Here is a 13434-nt window from a genome sequence, read left to right on the forward strand (position 1 = left end):
TAGACAGACCATCAAGATTCGCGCCTGAAGACAATAGAGTTACCCCGCACAGCGGCCCAATCCCTGTTTCCAGCAGAGCTAACGTCACAACTTTGAGAATAGCTCTCCGATGGGTTCTGCCCAATTTTTTTTTTTTTTCAGGTACTTCACGCTGTTATGCTTTATATTAGCTTTTTCTGACAACAGCGCCGGGGTTCATACTTACGACTGTGCCGAAGTCTAACCCCTGCGCTGTTTTGGTGAGCATATCCACAGTATCGGCGCCACATCCTGTGCAAAGTTGAGCCGCTTCCTTCAGTGCACTCGAAGCGGTATCGGTCTTCGCGCGAACTCCGGTGATCTTCGAACTGCTCATCAATGCGTTGATGGCGGTCAGCTTCTCCTCGATCGTTTGCATACCTGCGACGATTCGGAATGACGCGCCGAATTATCGCTTTGAAGGAGTAGCGGCGCGTTTTCTATATCGAAGTCGTAGAAGTTATGGCGCACGCTTTATCGCAAGTAAAATAATAAAATTAAGCGACAGCGAATGTCGGGAAACACTCGAATTTTTTATCCGACGTATATCTTGCTGCGCGACTGGCTACTCGAGGCACTTTGCGTGTATTCGCGGGCTTCTTTCCGGTTCGGAAAAAACACTTTTGAGTAGCACGTATTGAGCAACAGAAAGCAGCTGAAAGCAGTTTTTCATGTTGCTCTACAATTTTCTCATTTACACTTTTCATCTAATTAGAAAATTTTGAGAAGTTGATTATTCGATTAAAACTAATTATGTACTTAATTAGACAGAATGCAACAAAAAATAATCTGAGCATCCCCAAGCGACGGCAAACAACATTACTTTGGTCTTGTCCGACTACGTAGCATTTGCATATTTTTCATGTTTGCCACAAGTTAAGTGAAACACCCTGTATAAGAGCGCACAAACACTTTTTTTTTTTTCTTTTGCCTCATCCAAGCCGCAGAAACAGTGTCGGAGTGCCCGAAAGCCTCCTTGACGCGTGCAAAGGCTTCAGGGTGCATCGATAGTATCGCTTCTCGCCCTAAAACCCTCGGTTGCGAGCGCCACGGTGCGGAGAAGGAGCCAGCCACGCCCACCACCGAATTTACGCTCCCTCCGGCCGAATGGGAAGGACGGAGCTAAACCTGCCAGCGTCTGCCATCTCAGAGGCCATGCTATAGTCTTCTCGGACGCCATGCTAGAGACCATGCGGAGGCCATGGCAATGCGAGTGGGACGGACGGAGCAAAACCTGCCATCGCCTGCCATCTCAGAGGCCATGCTATAGTCTTCTCGGACGCCATGCTAGAGACCATGCGGAGGCCATGGCAATGCGAATGGGACGGACGGAGCAAAACCTTCCATCGCCTTGCATCTCAGAGGCGATGCTATAGTCTCCGCAAATTCGACGGTTGCGATTGCATTGTGCGCCTATACGTACGCAGTGCGGTCGTGACGACGAACTTCATGAGCGTGTCCTTGTTCACCATGCCATTGAAGTCGGTGACAGCCTCGCCGGTGCAAGCTGCATCGCGCCAGTGAAGCCGTGAGAAACAAAAACAAAAACAAAAACAAAAAAAAAACAGGACATCCAAACGCTTGCTCCACCTATTGCTCGAAAAAAGACACTGCATTCAAAAGCAAACCGCGACGTCATTTGTAGTCGAGCGTGCGACGAAATCTCGGCCAACAAGGAAGCATCATGAAGAAAAGACAGACGCCAACCAAGAGGAAGGAAATATTTTTTGGTACTTCGACCTTTCGATCCATTGGGGACCCACACAAGCTCTCTGTGGCGGGTCGAAACGTAGAAGTTTGTTAATTTGTTCATCTTGGTCTGAGTCGGTATTGTATTATTGAGTGACATAATTTATCACTCCCTATCCTACGGCAAAGATACAGAAACTATAATGCCCGGGCACACGCGTTTGTAAGTGTGTGTGTGTGTGTGCGTCTTTTTGCTACAAACATACACACACAAAAAAATGCATGAAGCGTACAGCGCAATTCGGCCGATTCATATGGCTTGCCTAAGGAAGCGGACATTATCGTCATCCTCATCATCAGCCTATATTTATGTCCAGTGAAGGACGAAGGCCTCGCCCTGCGATCTCAAATTACCCCTGTCTTGCGCTAGCTGATTCCAACTTGCGCCTGCAAACTTCCTAACTTCATCACCCCACCTAGTTTTCTGCAATCCTCGACTGCGCTTCCCTTCTCTTGGTGTTCTCTGGACATCATATCCCAGAACAATTCGCCTTGCCCAGGTAGAGTATATTGTTACGGGGAGGTCTCCAGTGTTTAATGTACTAAATCGCCTTCTTATTAATAATCTCAGGGCATATGTTAGCGTTGCGAGCCAAGTCAAGGGTTAGTGAAGTCCCAAACCTGGTTAGCACAAATTCAAAGACTGGCCCAACTATCAGCATATAAAAAGTTTTGACAAAATACTATGGCGTTTCACGAAAGCCTACAATGACAGTTCGGGACGACATTAACTGCAATACAACAAAGCATGAGGCCGATTTTGAGGGAGCATATGTCTAAAGTGGCTCTAGTGTTTATATTTATGCTCTGCAAACATTACTATACCACCCGGCTTCAATTGTGAAATCTTGTTATCCCTCCTAAAGCGAATATTTAAACATGCCGTTAGTAAATGCCTATTATGCCACTACTTCGACATGGCTATTTGTTTAGCAGAATATTGGGCTTCGCAAAAAAAAAAAAAAAAAACACTTGAAACGCGGAGCATCGCTATAAGTAACAAGAACTTTGGCACTATCTTTCCGAGCTCACTCAACACGAACTCACTCAATTCACCCTCCTTATTTATTGATTTAAAAGTCCGCTCGAACTGGCAAGGTAAAGAGACGGTGTATTCTGTCTGCACATTATTCTTACTAACCTTTTATGGCGCATTTGCTGTACCGCAGCACATTAAGAAATATTGTCGATCAACTCTGCTTTTACAGAGCATTAGGAACTGCCTCATTTGTATGCTGACGGGATCGACGTTGCGACCAATCCAGTGTTTTCTTTCTGTGTTCATGACTCGTCGTGTAATGGTGAGTATGGTGCTCACTTCTATAGATATATATTCTATAGATATATTCTATAGATAGATTCTATAGATATATTTGACTGCATTTACCGGTTACTTAAATTAATATTTTCATGCGTATTCCTATTCTTGCTCCACATGCGAGAGTAGTGTTATTCTGTCATCGATAAACTGTAACGACACAGGAACGAGAACAAATACTCGAACTCTAAGCATTTGTGATCGTCGTACCTGCCATGTTCGTGTCACGAATACTCACCAATTTGGTCAAACTTGGAAACTTGCGGCATTCTATATATATATATATATATACAGGGTGTTTCAGTGAACACTCAAAATTTATTTAAGGTTACCTGTGGCAGATAGCCCATTTCTAGTTAATGAGCTGGTCTACTCGACGAGGCGGACATTGTTTTCAAAAAAAATTGAAATGCATAATCGACTAATTAGAAAATTCACTAATTAAGTTTTTAACTAATTACCTGATGGCCCATATTGCAATTTACAAATTGTAGCCGTGGAGGTAATTAGTTCAAAACTTATTTAGTGAATTTGTGTTAATTATTCGATTATGCATTTCAATTTCTTGCGCAAGTAATGTCCGCCTCTTCGAGTAGACCAGCTCGTGAACTAGAATTGTGCTATCCGCCACAAGCGATCATTAAGAATTTTGGAAAGTGTTCGCTGAAACACCCTGTATATACAGGGTGTTTCAGCAAACACTTTCAAAATTATTTCAAATTATTTCAAAAACACTTTCAAAATTATGCAGGGTGTTTCAGAGACACCACGGGAAATTACTGAGACACCACGGGAAATTACTGGTACCTACTAAACGAATTAAAGAAATGTTAAATTAAAGGAAATTAAAGTGGTACAAGTTTAGCGGTAAAGTGAAAGTGGTACAAATTCGTTTAGTATGTACAAGCAATTTCCCCTGTGTTGTCCTTGGTGTCTATGTTGGCTTCCTATGATATATATATATATATATATATATATATATATATATATATATATATATATATATATATATATATATATATAATGTGCCGGCAAATTACACGTTGCCTCTCTGCTATGATTACGTCGGTAGCACTTTAATGCGCGAGGCGCAGCTATTCAAGCGACAACAGGAATATAGCGATTAGAATTCCAAATCTCGAAACATTAGAAAAAAAACGCATGGAATCACCGCCGCAGAGCCACGATAAGAAAAATATAAGGTTGGTGCTCTCCAATCCAGCGCAACTAGTGAACACTATGCAACTTGCAACGATTACTCACTGTCGGCTCTGGACAGGACGGCCGTTTTGAACTCCTTGACGTTTGTGTCCACGAGCACGTCAAGCTCCTGGCGAGAGAACACAATGTCACTGCTCTGCGGTAGGCACAAGCTCAAGTCCTAAAGTGACAGCGAAACAAGCGACTGGAAGTTTCAACATGGATACTACAGTGAGCAATAGTATAGTTGGACATAACCGCCTTCAATACGCGTTCGCAGAGCTTTTCATTAGAGGGGACAAACTAAAGTCCTCAGATTAAGTTTGGAGGTAGCGCCATCCTTTCATCTAGCCGCCACCCTTACTATATATCCCCACGATCTTCCGCCATTGTCTTGTGTGATTGGCTTAGTGCGGTAACGTGGCATAGAAACGGTCACAAAATTCTTCACCTAGCATGGTTTACGCCAGCCATACGCACGAACAACATTTACGGCGCGAAAAACATTTTCAAAGCGAGTGCTGGTCATAAATGCAGTTACACGGCACACTTGCAGTTAATGTGTTTAGCACAGGTGTTGAGAGGCTTGGGAAACTTTAGGGGGTTACGTGACTGTAATCACGTGATCACGTTACGTTATCTGCTAGGTTTTCTGTAATGAATGGCTGTGGAGGCGGAGCACAGTTAACATGGCTAAGCGGCAGCACGGAATGATCAAGTTGGGACAAGCACGCGCGCTCACCGATGCCGCCGCTTCTCATCCAGGGAGGTTGAAAATTCTTTTATTGCGATAGCAATTATATGGACACTCAAAAGCAGATTTCTGCCGTCGGCGTCGCCGTCTCCGTCGCCGTGAGGTTCCGTATGACGTCAATGGAGATGAAATCGGCGCCGATGATGATGATGATAAGTGGTTCTTGAGGGAAAGGGAAAGGTTGGCGCTATCTTCTGCAGCCCTTGAGGGAGCACGGCTCAGCGCCAAATCGGCGCCGTAGTAGTAAGTGGTTCTTGAGGGAAAGGGAAAGGTTGGCGCTATCTTCTGCAGCCCTTGAGGGAGCACGGCTCAGCGCGCCCCGAACGCTGTATGTGCGAGTGAAAGAGCGCGAGGGGCGCGCGCTTTTACGGGGAATGAACGCACGGCGGAGAACAAACGCGCGTTCTGCGCCGTGCTCCCTTAAGGGCTGCAGAAGTAGGCGTCTCTTTCCTCCTTTACAATCACCATATATGTAGAGCAAACGCGCCTTCTTCCGACGCGCGAGACGCCGTGGGGGAGGGGGGGAGGAGGAAAGGGAGGCGACGTTTAGCTAAAGACCTCCTCGTTCTCAGCATGCCAGCGTTGTGACCACTAGTGCAGGGTATTCAATGAACTCTCTTCATGTGTGTCTGCACGTGTGACACCCTGCAGTCTTAGTGAGCCTTTGTTTACTGCAACTTACTGTCTTCCATCTAGCCGTCGCCCTTCCTATACATCGTCACGCTCTCCCGCCATTGCCTTGCGTGATTGGCTTAGTGCGGTCACGTGACATAGAAAAGGTTGTAAAGTTGTGACCGCTAGTGCTCGCAGGTTATTCACTGAACTCCCTTCAGATGCGTCTGCACGTGGGACTCCCTGCAGTCTTAATGAGCCTATGTTTCTATCAACCTATATATTAAAGTGCACTTCATAGGCACCCGTTCCTACGTTGAACGTCTGCACGTCTCGTCCTCCATCGGCGTAACCGAGTGAACGCGGAGCGCAGCGGGGAATGAAAGAAGGCAGTAGCGAAGATATATAGTGGCAGGAGGAAAGCGGAGGAAGCCTTATGTGACGCGCCTTTTGCGTACGGCATTTAGTTTGAAAAGGGGGAGCTAGGAGGCAAAAGTGATAACTGCGTCCCTTTCACTCTCGGCTGGCGTAATCACAAAGCGCAGAAGTCAGAACCGCTACCAAAACACGGCACCGCGCCGCCTGTAACGATGTCAGCTTCCATTACACCGAGATGGGGGAGCAGCTTTACGCCGGTCGTCACTGTCTTGCATGCGTAATCATGCGAACGGCAGTTAAACTTCGCAGTTCGATATCTCAAAGCACGGATACGCTAGAAGAATTCTGCCAAGTGGAACTCTGTAGACACATGACCGCCTCTAACTTTTCCATACAAACGTGCCTGCTTACTGCAGCCAGTCAAACGTTAATTATTCAATTTTTGTTAATTGTACTCCTAAAAGCGATAATTATCATCTCACTTTGTGTACGCCGCGCCACATAACCCTACTGTAGATGTGGTCTTCCCGTATGTCTCAGCGCTTAATTAAACAAAAAAACTGTCAACCTCACTTTGATCACACAGTATAGCGCCGCGCGTCGGGGCTCTGCCAGACGTTGCGGTGATTGATGTGATGCCTCAATACATTGCGAAATGAAAACACGTATAGAGTTATGCCCAAATGTCCCATTAGAGAGTATTGTAATCGTCGTTGAGGTTTTCTTCCCACATAAAACTACGAGCGTTCCGTAATTGCTGTCGCCGTAAACTACGAGCGTTCCGACATTGCTGTCGCTGTGCATGCTTAGCCTTTCGGACGAAACCACAACGGCTTGTACTACGAGAAGGATAGGTTAAAATCTGTTCCGTTCTATCACCGGTGAATCCCGAAGGTAAACTAGGCCAGTCGAGAAGGCGGATTAATGCCGGAAACCTGATACGTGACGAAAGCACTGAAACACCTCACAAAAGCATGCGACTTCACCGCAACTGGCGAAGGCAAAGAATGCCTTTTCTTTAAGAAACAAAATGTGGGATACGCACAGTGGTCTTCCATTCGCAAGCAAGTATGCAGCAATACGTCTTCTTACACAACTCATTATTTGCCAACCGTAGACTCTAGGAGTTGTCGTTCATAGAAGGACATAGTGCATATCGTATATTTTATACCAGCCCTTCTATTTTACACGCCACTCGTTTTGATACAAAGTTCACAAAGCAGCCACGAAATGTACAAAATAAGTCAAACGCTGGTCATTAAAGGCCAAAATTAGCAAAGCTATAGCAAGAAAATAGCTACACATTGTTATCACAGGAACAGACAAAGTGCGGTACTCATTGCGAATTGTGAGAATCATGCACGAACGAAGAAGTTGTACAAGAAATTAAAGTTCGGGAGTGCGAAGCAGGACCGCCGGCTTTTGCTAAAATTTCAAACAGCATAAACACAACAACGACATTCTGATTTCTCTAATAATTGTCAAGATGTCTGTGCTGTTCGTCACTGATGACGTATTCACATCGCGGAAGACAGAAATGCGAAATGCAGTCGAACGTTCGCTCGCGTCATGTCGCCAAACACTACTCGCCATTGTAAACCCAATTAGCATCGGAACTTTACGGTACTACTCCGACAACTGGCGCCAGTGCCAAGAGCATCCAAGCAGTACAGGTGCCTGAAATTTATGTGGCTATCAAATAATAAAGGAAGAAAAATATAGGAGGGAGCATTACGTCCCGCAGCCAACCTTGGCAAGCGAACGCTTCGTGTAGCGAGCAGTAGTGGCCCAACACGTGACCTCTTGCATTGAGATCACGCAGAATCCGAGATTTGCCGAGATGTTTGGTTACTGGTAGTTTTTATTCGGTGCGCGCTCGGCCGGCAGCTGCACACATGCAGGGAGCGACAAGATTTTTCCTTGTGTTCTTTTTTTTCCTTGTTTTTGTTTTTGGTTATTTCAAGAGTTTGTAATGATTTCGAATGGGTATCGAAAAAAAAAAAGAAACAGCCGGGAGTACTAAAACCTACCACGCGCTCTGACGTTTCCTCCGTGCTGTGACGTTTTCGTCACGTGTTGGGCCACCACAGTCGGCGACAATCGCGTTGCGGTATGCTCCCTCCTATATTTTCCTTCCTCCGTTTATCAAACGTCACGAGCGCCATTTTCACGAGAAGTAATCCAAGCCTGCCCACAGGCTGTGCCCCACGTGACTTGACTGCAGGATACAGGCAGTAAAGTAATAAAGTAGGAGGAAGCGCGACGTCATTCGGCTAGCCGCCGGAAGCCACGACGTCATTCGATTGCTTCGCATTTTCTCTCTTTAGTAAACGCCGATGTCAGCCCATAACGAAACCTCCAAGACTCGGCGACGTTCGACACAATTGGTTCTTTGTGTGCCAATAGGTTTCATTTGATACGAGACTGTCCGCACACTTCGAAAACATACCGTGTTTTATTTTTTTATAGCAGGCATACTTGTTCAACTTTGCTGGTTAATTGCCAATGTTCATCTTCCTCGCGCGGAATCTCTAACATACGGGCCCGACAGGGTCGCACGTTGCAGTGACCCGGGTTCCGGGCATTTAAAGCAAGCGTACAAAACACCTACCACGGTCATTCACGCTTGCTTCCAAATGACATGATCCAGTGGTTAGTCAGCTTTAGTGGCATTTTTCTTTTCTTTTTTTTTTCTTCGCCTGACGCGCCTTCCCACTTTCTTTCACCTCGTCCGCTTTAAGAAAGCACGCTAAAACTAAAACGTACCACTTCCTTTCACACTTGATCTAACGATAAACGATCCCGTGGTGGGCCGACTTTGGGGACCTTCAATTTTGTCACTCGACGCTCATTCTTAGTTCCTCTTCCTCCCTTCTACAACGCTTTATGCCCCTTCCTAACCGCTAATTTCGGCTTTGCTGATGCCGCTATTAGAACGGAAAACTGTTTTGCAAGATATTTGGTGTAGGCAACCGGAAGTGAAATTTTAAATTGCCTGCGTTGTGCGTCAGACGAACCTGGAAGACTCTGTTCAGGAAAACAGATATGCTGGTGACCAGGAAGTGCGCCTGATCTACTGCCCCATGGGACGCCCTCGCCAAGTGGCCCTTGGTCGCCCCTGCGCCGATGAGCGTAAACCTGAAAACAGGCACAATGACGAGGATTACCTTGCTAGGTTCCTCCGAGCCTTGCTCATGCGTTCCTTGCGAGTGAATCTATATTGCTGCACCCGCGTCGCCGCGTGTATGTGACATGCCATTAAGGTGACGATGAGGCGATGAAGCAGAGCGATGGAAGGACGAAGCTAAGGTCGCGTTTTTAACTGCGAAGCATTTCTTGGCGAACATTTGCTACTTTGACGGTATCTATCTATCTAGCCGCCTGCGTCCTTGTGCTCTAGTGGTCGTTTCGTTAACTTGGTATGTACCAAAATTGCCATACTATGACAAGAGTATATGACGAACATAAGCGATATGTTATGACATGCGTGTCATGTAGGTCATGATAATGGCCTACATGACCACTGGAATGGGTTCAGACGTCGGCAGTAAGTGAAGGAAACACTAAAGGATGCTGGTAGAAGTCATAGTCATGAGCATGACTCAGCAAAAACTACAATGACTCAGCAAACAAAGATTAACACTCAAAAACCACCTAAATGTGTTCGGACGTGGACACTAAGTGAAGGAAACGCTAAAGGATAATGGTAGAAGTCGTAGACATGACCATGACTGAGCAAGAATGACAGTGACTCAGCGAAAAAGATTAACACTCAAAAACCACTGGAATGGGTTCGAACGTGGGCACTAAGTGAAGGAAAAGGCTAAACGTTGATGGTCGAAGTCATAGTCCGGCTCTCGCCTTAAGGTCTCTTAGGTTTAGCTAAAGGGACTCCTGAGAACACATGACATGAATGCCATGACAAGCGTGTCATGTAGGTCATGAAAGAGCCGCCTACGTCTTGGTGCTCTCATGGTCGTTTCGTTAACTTGGTAGACTCCCCGCACACTGCTTCGCATTACATCGATTCCCACAGGGCGTGGGATCTGCCGGTTTTTTTTTTTATGTATGGAAGGATCTAGAGGCGTCACGTGGTCAGCGCTTACGTCATCAGCACGACGACCACGTAGAATACGTTGGTCCATTTCCTGCGCGATCTCTTTTCCAGGACTGTCTCACGGCCGTCAAGCCTCGGCCAGAAGCTGCAACACCAGCACACGCGGTGGCAGACGATCGCCGCTATTGCTATGATAGGCAGCACCACGCACGTGATGAGGGAAACCGCGACTAAAAGACAGATGAAGGTGTTCTGCCTGACCAAGCTCCACACCACGGCGCCGTACTGCAAACAACGTACAACGCACAATGTAAGCCACTGGTGAACTAAATACATGCAAAGATGCTGGGTTTTCAAGCGTAAAACACTGTGTGGCTGAAAATAATGCGACTCGTCACACCATTCCGTTACACCCTCAGCAGGTCACGCTGCAGAATATACGGGGTGCATTGTTTCTTTTTTTTTAATCGTTAATAGAATTTTATTGCGATAGCAATACTATGGACACTTCAAGCGGATTTCTGCCGTCGGCCTCGCCGTCGTCGTCGCCGCCATGAAGTTCCGTATAAAGTCCAAGGGCGATAAAATCGTTGCCGCGCGCCGCATGTACGAGTGAAAGCGCGCGGGACACGCGCGCTTTCACGGAGAGCGAACGCACGGCGGAGAGCAAACGTGACTTCTTCCGTCGAGCGAAAGGCCGTGAGGATATGGGAGGGAGGAAGGGAGGGAGGGGGGCGACGCTGTGATGCGGCACCAAATTATCTTGGAAACGGGCGCAAGAGGAACTGGCGACTCAATCTCCCACCCGAAAGGAGGAAAGCGGGAAGGCAGCGTGGGAGGGAGGGGGGGGGAGGGGCAGGTTTTACTCTGCTGCGCATTTGTACTTTGCGCCGACAGCCCGCAGGCTGTCGCGCGCACCGTATCTTGACAGCGATCTCCACACGGCTCTGATCTTTGTATGCGCTGTACTTTCGCCGCTCAGTTTCCGTTGAAGCAAAAAAAAATAGACTGCACGAACCTTCGTTCGCTGCTTGCTTACGCCAGCGTTTTGACAGTGGTTGTCTACGGTCATCGAGTGTTATCTATTCATGTTTGCTTGTGCGCGCTGACACCAAGCTTGTTAATTCAATTAGTAAGCGAATGTGTCCAAGTTCATGCAGCCGATAAAGCTACTATCCCTACTCCGTTTAGTCCTCTACTAATTTGCTATCGCAATTGATGCTTCGCCTTTCAGGCGAAACTGCGGCATTTTTTTATTACCCTTGGCATGTTGCACAATTTTACTTCTTGAGTTATAGATTACTCTCAAGAGGCGCACATTATTTGCACAGGACATCGAACTTAATATTGAAATAATGAAAAAAGTACATCTTTGATTACATTTTTATCTAATACCTTACTGCACATATCGAAATTTACAAATTGTAGCCGGTGACTTTTACAGTCGTACCCACTTGAAACAAATTATGAAGATGGCAGCAGGGGCGCTACTACGTAAAGCTACTCCAAACTGTTTCTATTCCATTTCTGCAATCAGCCCGACCACGATTGGTCCAACATTTTTCCGGCCACCCACTCTTCGACTGTGTGTCCCGCAACGTCACCAAAACCGCCAAAATTCGCCGTCTGATGTCACGTGTACACACTGATTATGTATGATTAGAGCAAAACAAAGCAAAAATACTTATTTCATATTCGACACCTTTTTTTGCCATAACCATCCGGTATTGGTCAACAGTTTTCGTGCTGCGCCCACCTCGCCAGTCTGCCACGCGACGCCACAAAACAGCGAAAACTGATCACGTCAAAGTCACGTGTAGGCATTAAACATGTCGTAATGTGCTTAACAAAACAGGATTTTTTTAATAGCCAAAGACTGTCTTGTTCCGAAAGGAATAGAGGACATCTGCCTATACACATCGCTCTGACACTGGCTACCCAAGTTGCCGGGAAGAATGGATGCATTTGCGTAAAATAAACATTCTTGCGTGGCAGTGTAAAGGGGTGGCGAAGTTGCGGCACGCTTACGACATCGCTCTGCCAACTCTGTTTCGATCAGGATAAGTTTAGAGGCATTTTTACCATTCCGTTGCACGCCACCGCGATTTTGGACCAGCCACCGCCAGCTAATCGAGGGAAAGGAGACCAAACGCGGACGTCGACACCACCCTCTCATCCGGTTATCTAATTAACACTGCGCGGTTATCTAATTAACACTGCGCCTAGCTGGACCCCACCGCAACTCTCGCCACGTCTGCACGCTCCTCGCCTTTTTTCAGCCAATTAGCTAAGAAAACCCTGTCAAGTTAGACGATACTATTCGGAGCGTTTCATTAAGCATTTGATTGAGCAGTTAACACAACGCTGCGGGTCACCACCCGGTGCTTTCGTCGGTGGTTACGTAAGTTTGAAGTCGGGACATTGCGATAAAAACAGATTGGAATAGTCTTACGTTATAGGGCCCATTTCGATAAACACACCCAAAATTTGTGACTAAATGCAATAATATTTGACTAAGTCTCAAGCTTCAATGAATAAGGAGTTAGCACTAAAAGTGCTGGTAGTTTGGAAATTTGGTTGAAGTGAATTGCCATATATGTGCTCTAAACTAAATAATTAGTTAAAAATTTTATTAGCGAAATTTTAGCGATGAACTGGTTTTGGCACGTAAAACCCCAGAAGTAAGAATTAGCGAAATTTCGATAAGTAGACAATTATGAATTTTTATTTCTTGTGTAAGTAATGTACCACCGGTTGGAGTAATCCAGCTCAATGATTAGATTTGTGCTATATGACGCAGGCGATATTTATAAGATATGTTATTGGCCTAAATGAAATTTTAGCGATGAACTGGTTTTGGCACGTAAAACCCCAGGAGTAAGAATTAGCGAAAATTCGATAAGTAGACAATTATGAATTTTTATTTTCTGTGTAAGTAATGTACCACCGGTTGGAGTAATCCAGCTCAATGATTAGATTTGTGCTATATGACACAGGCGATATTTATAAAATATGTTATTGGCCTAAACGAACATCCGGTATATACAAGAAACAGAGATTTAGCTTGTCCGCGGTATTCCGGCTTACGCAAGCGGATTGCCGGGCTGGTGGAGGCGTAAATGTTAGCGACCAGAGCAGCCGGATAGTATTTTTTGATACATAATCGAATGCGAATCGAATAATATTTTCGAATGGTTTTTGAATATTGAACAGACGTTTTTCCATGCTTGATATTATTACGATAACATCGAAAGATGTTGAAGAGACGAGCCGCTGCGCGAAAGACGACGAAGTGTGTCTGTGCTCTTGGTGCGAGCGATTGTGGGCCTGGCTCTCTGGCTTCTGTGT

This window comes from Dermacentor silvarum, chromosome 5, assembly GCF_013339745.2.
Source record: "Dermacentor silvarum isolate Dsil-2018 chromosome 5, BIME_Dsil_1.4, whole genome shotgun sequence".
Taxonomy (NCBI): Eukaryota; Metazoa; Arthropoda; class Arachnida; order Ixodida; family Ixodidae; genus Dermacentor; species Dermacentor silvarum.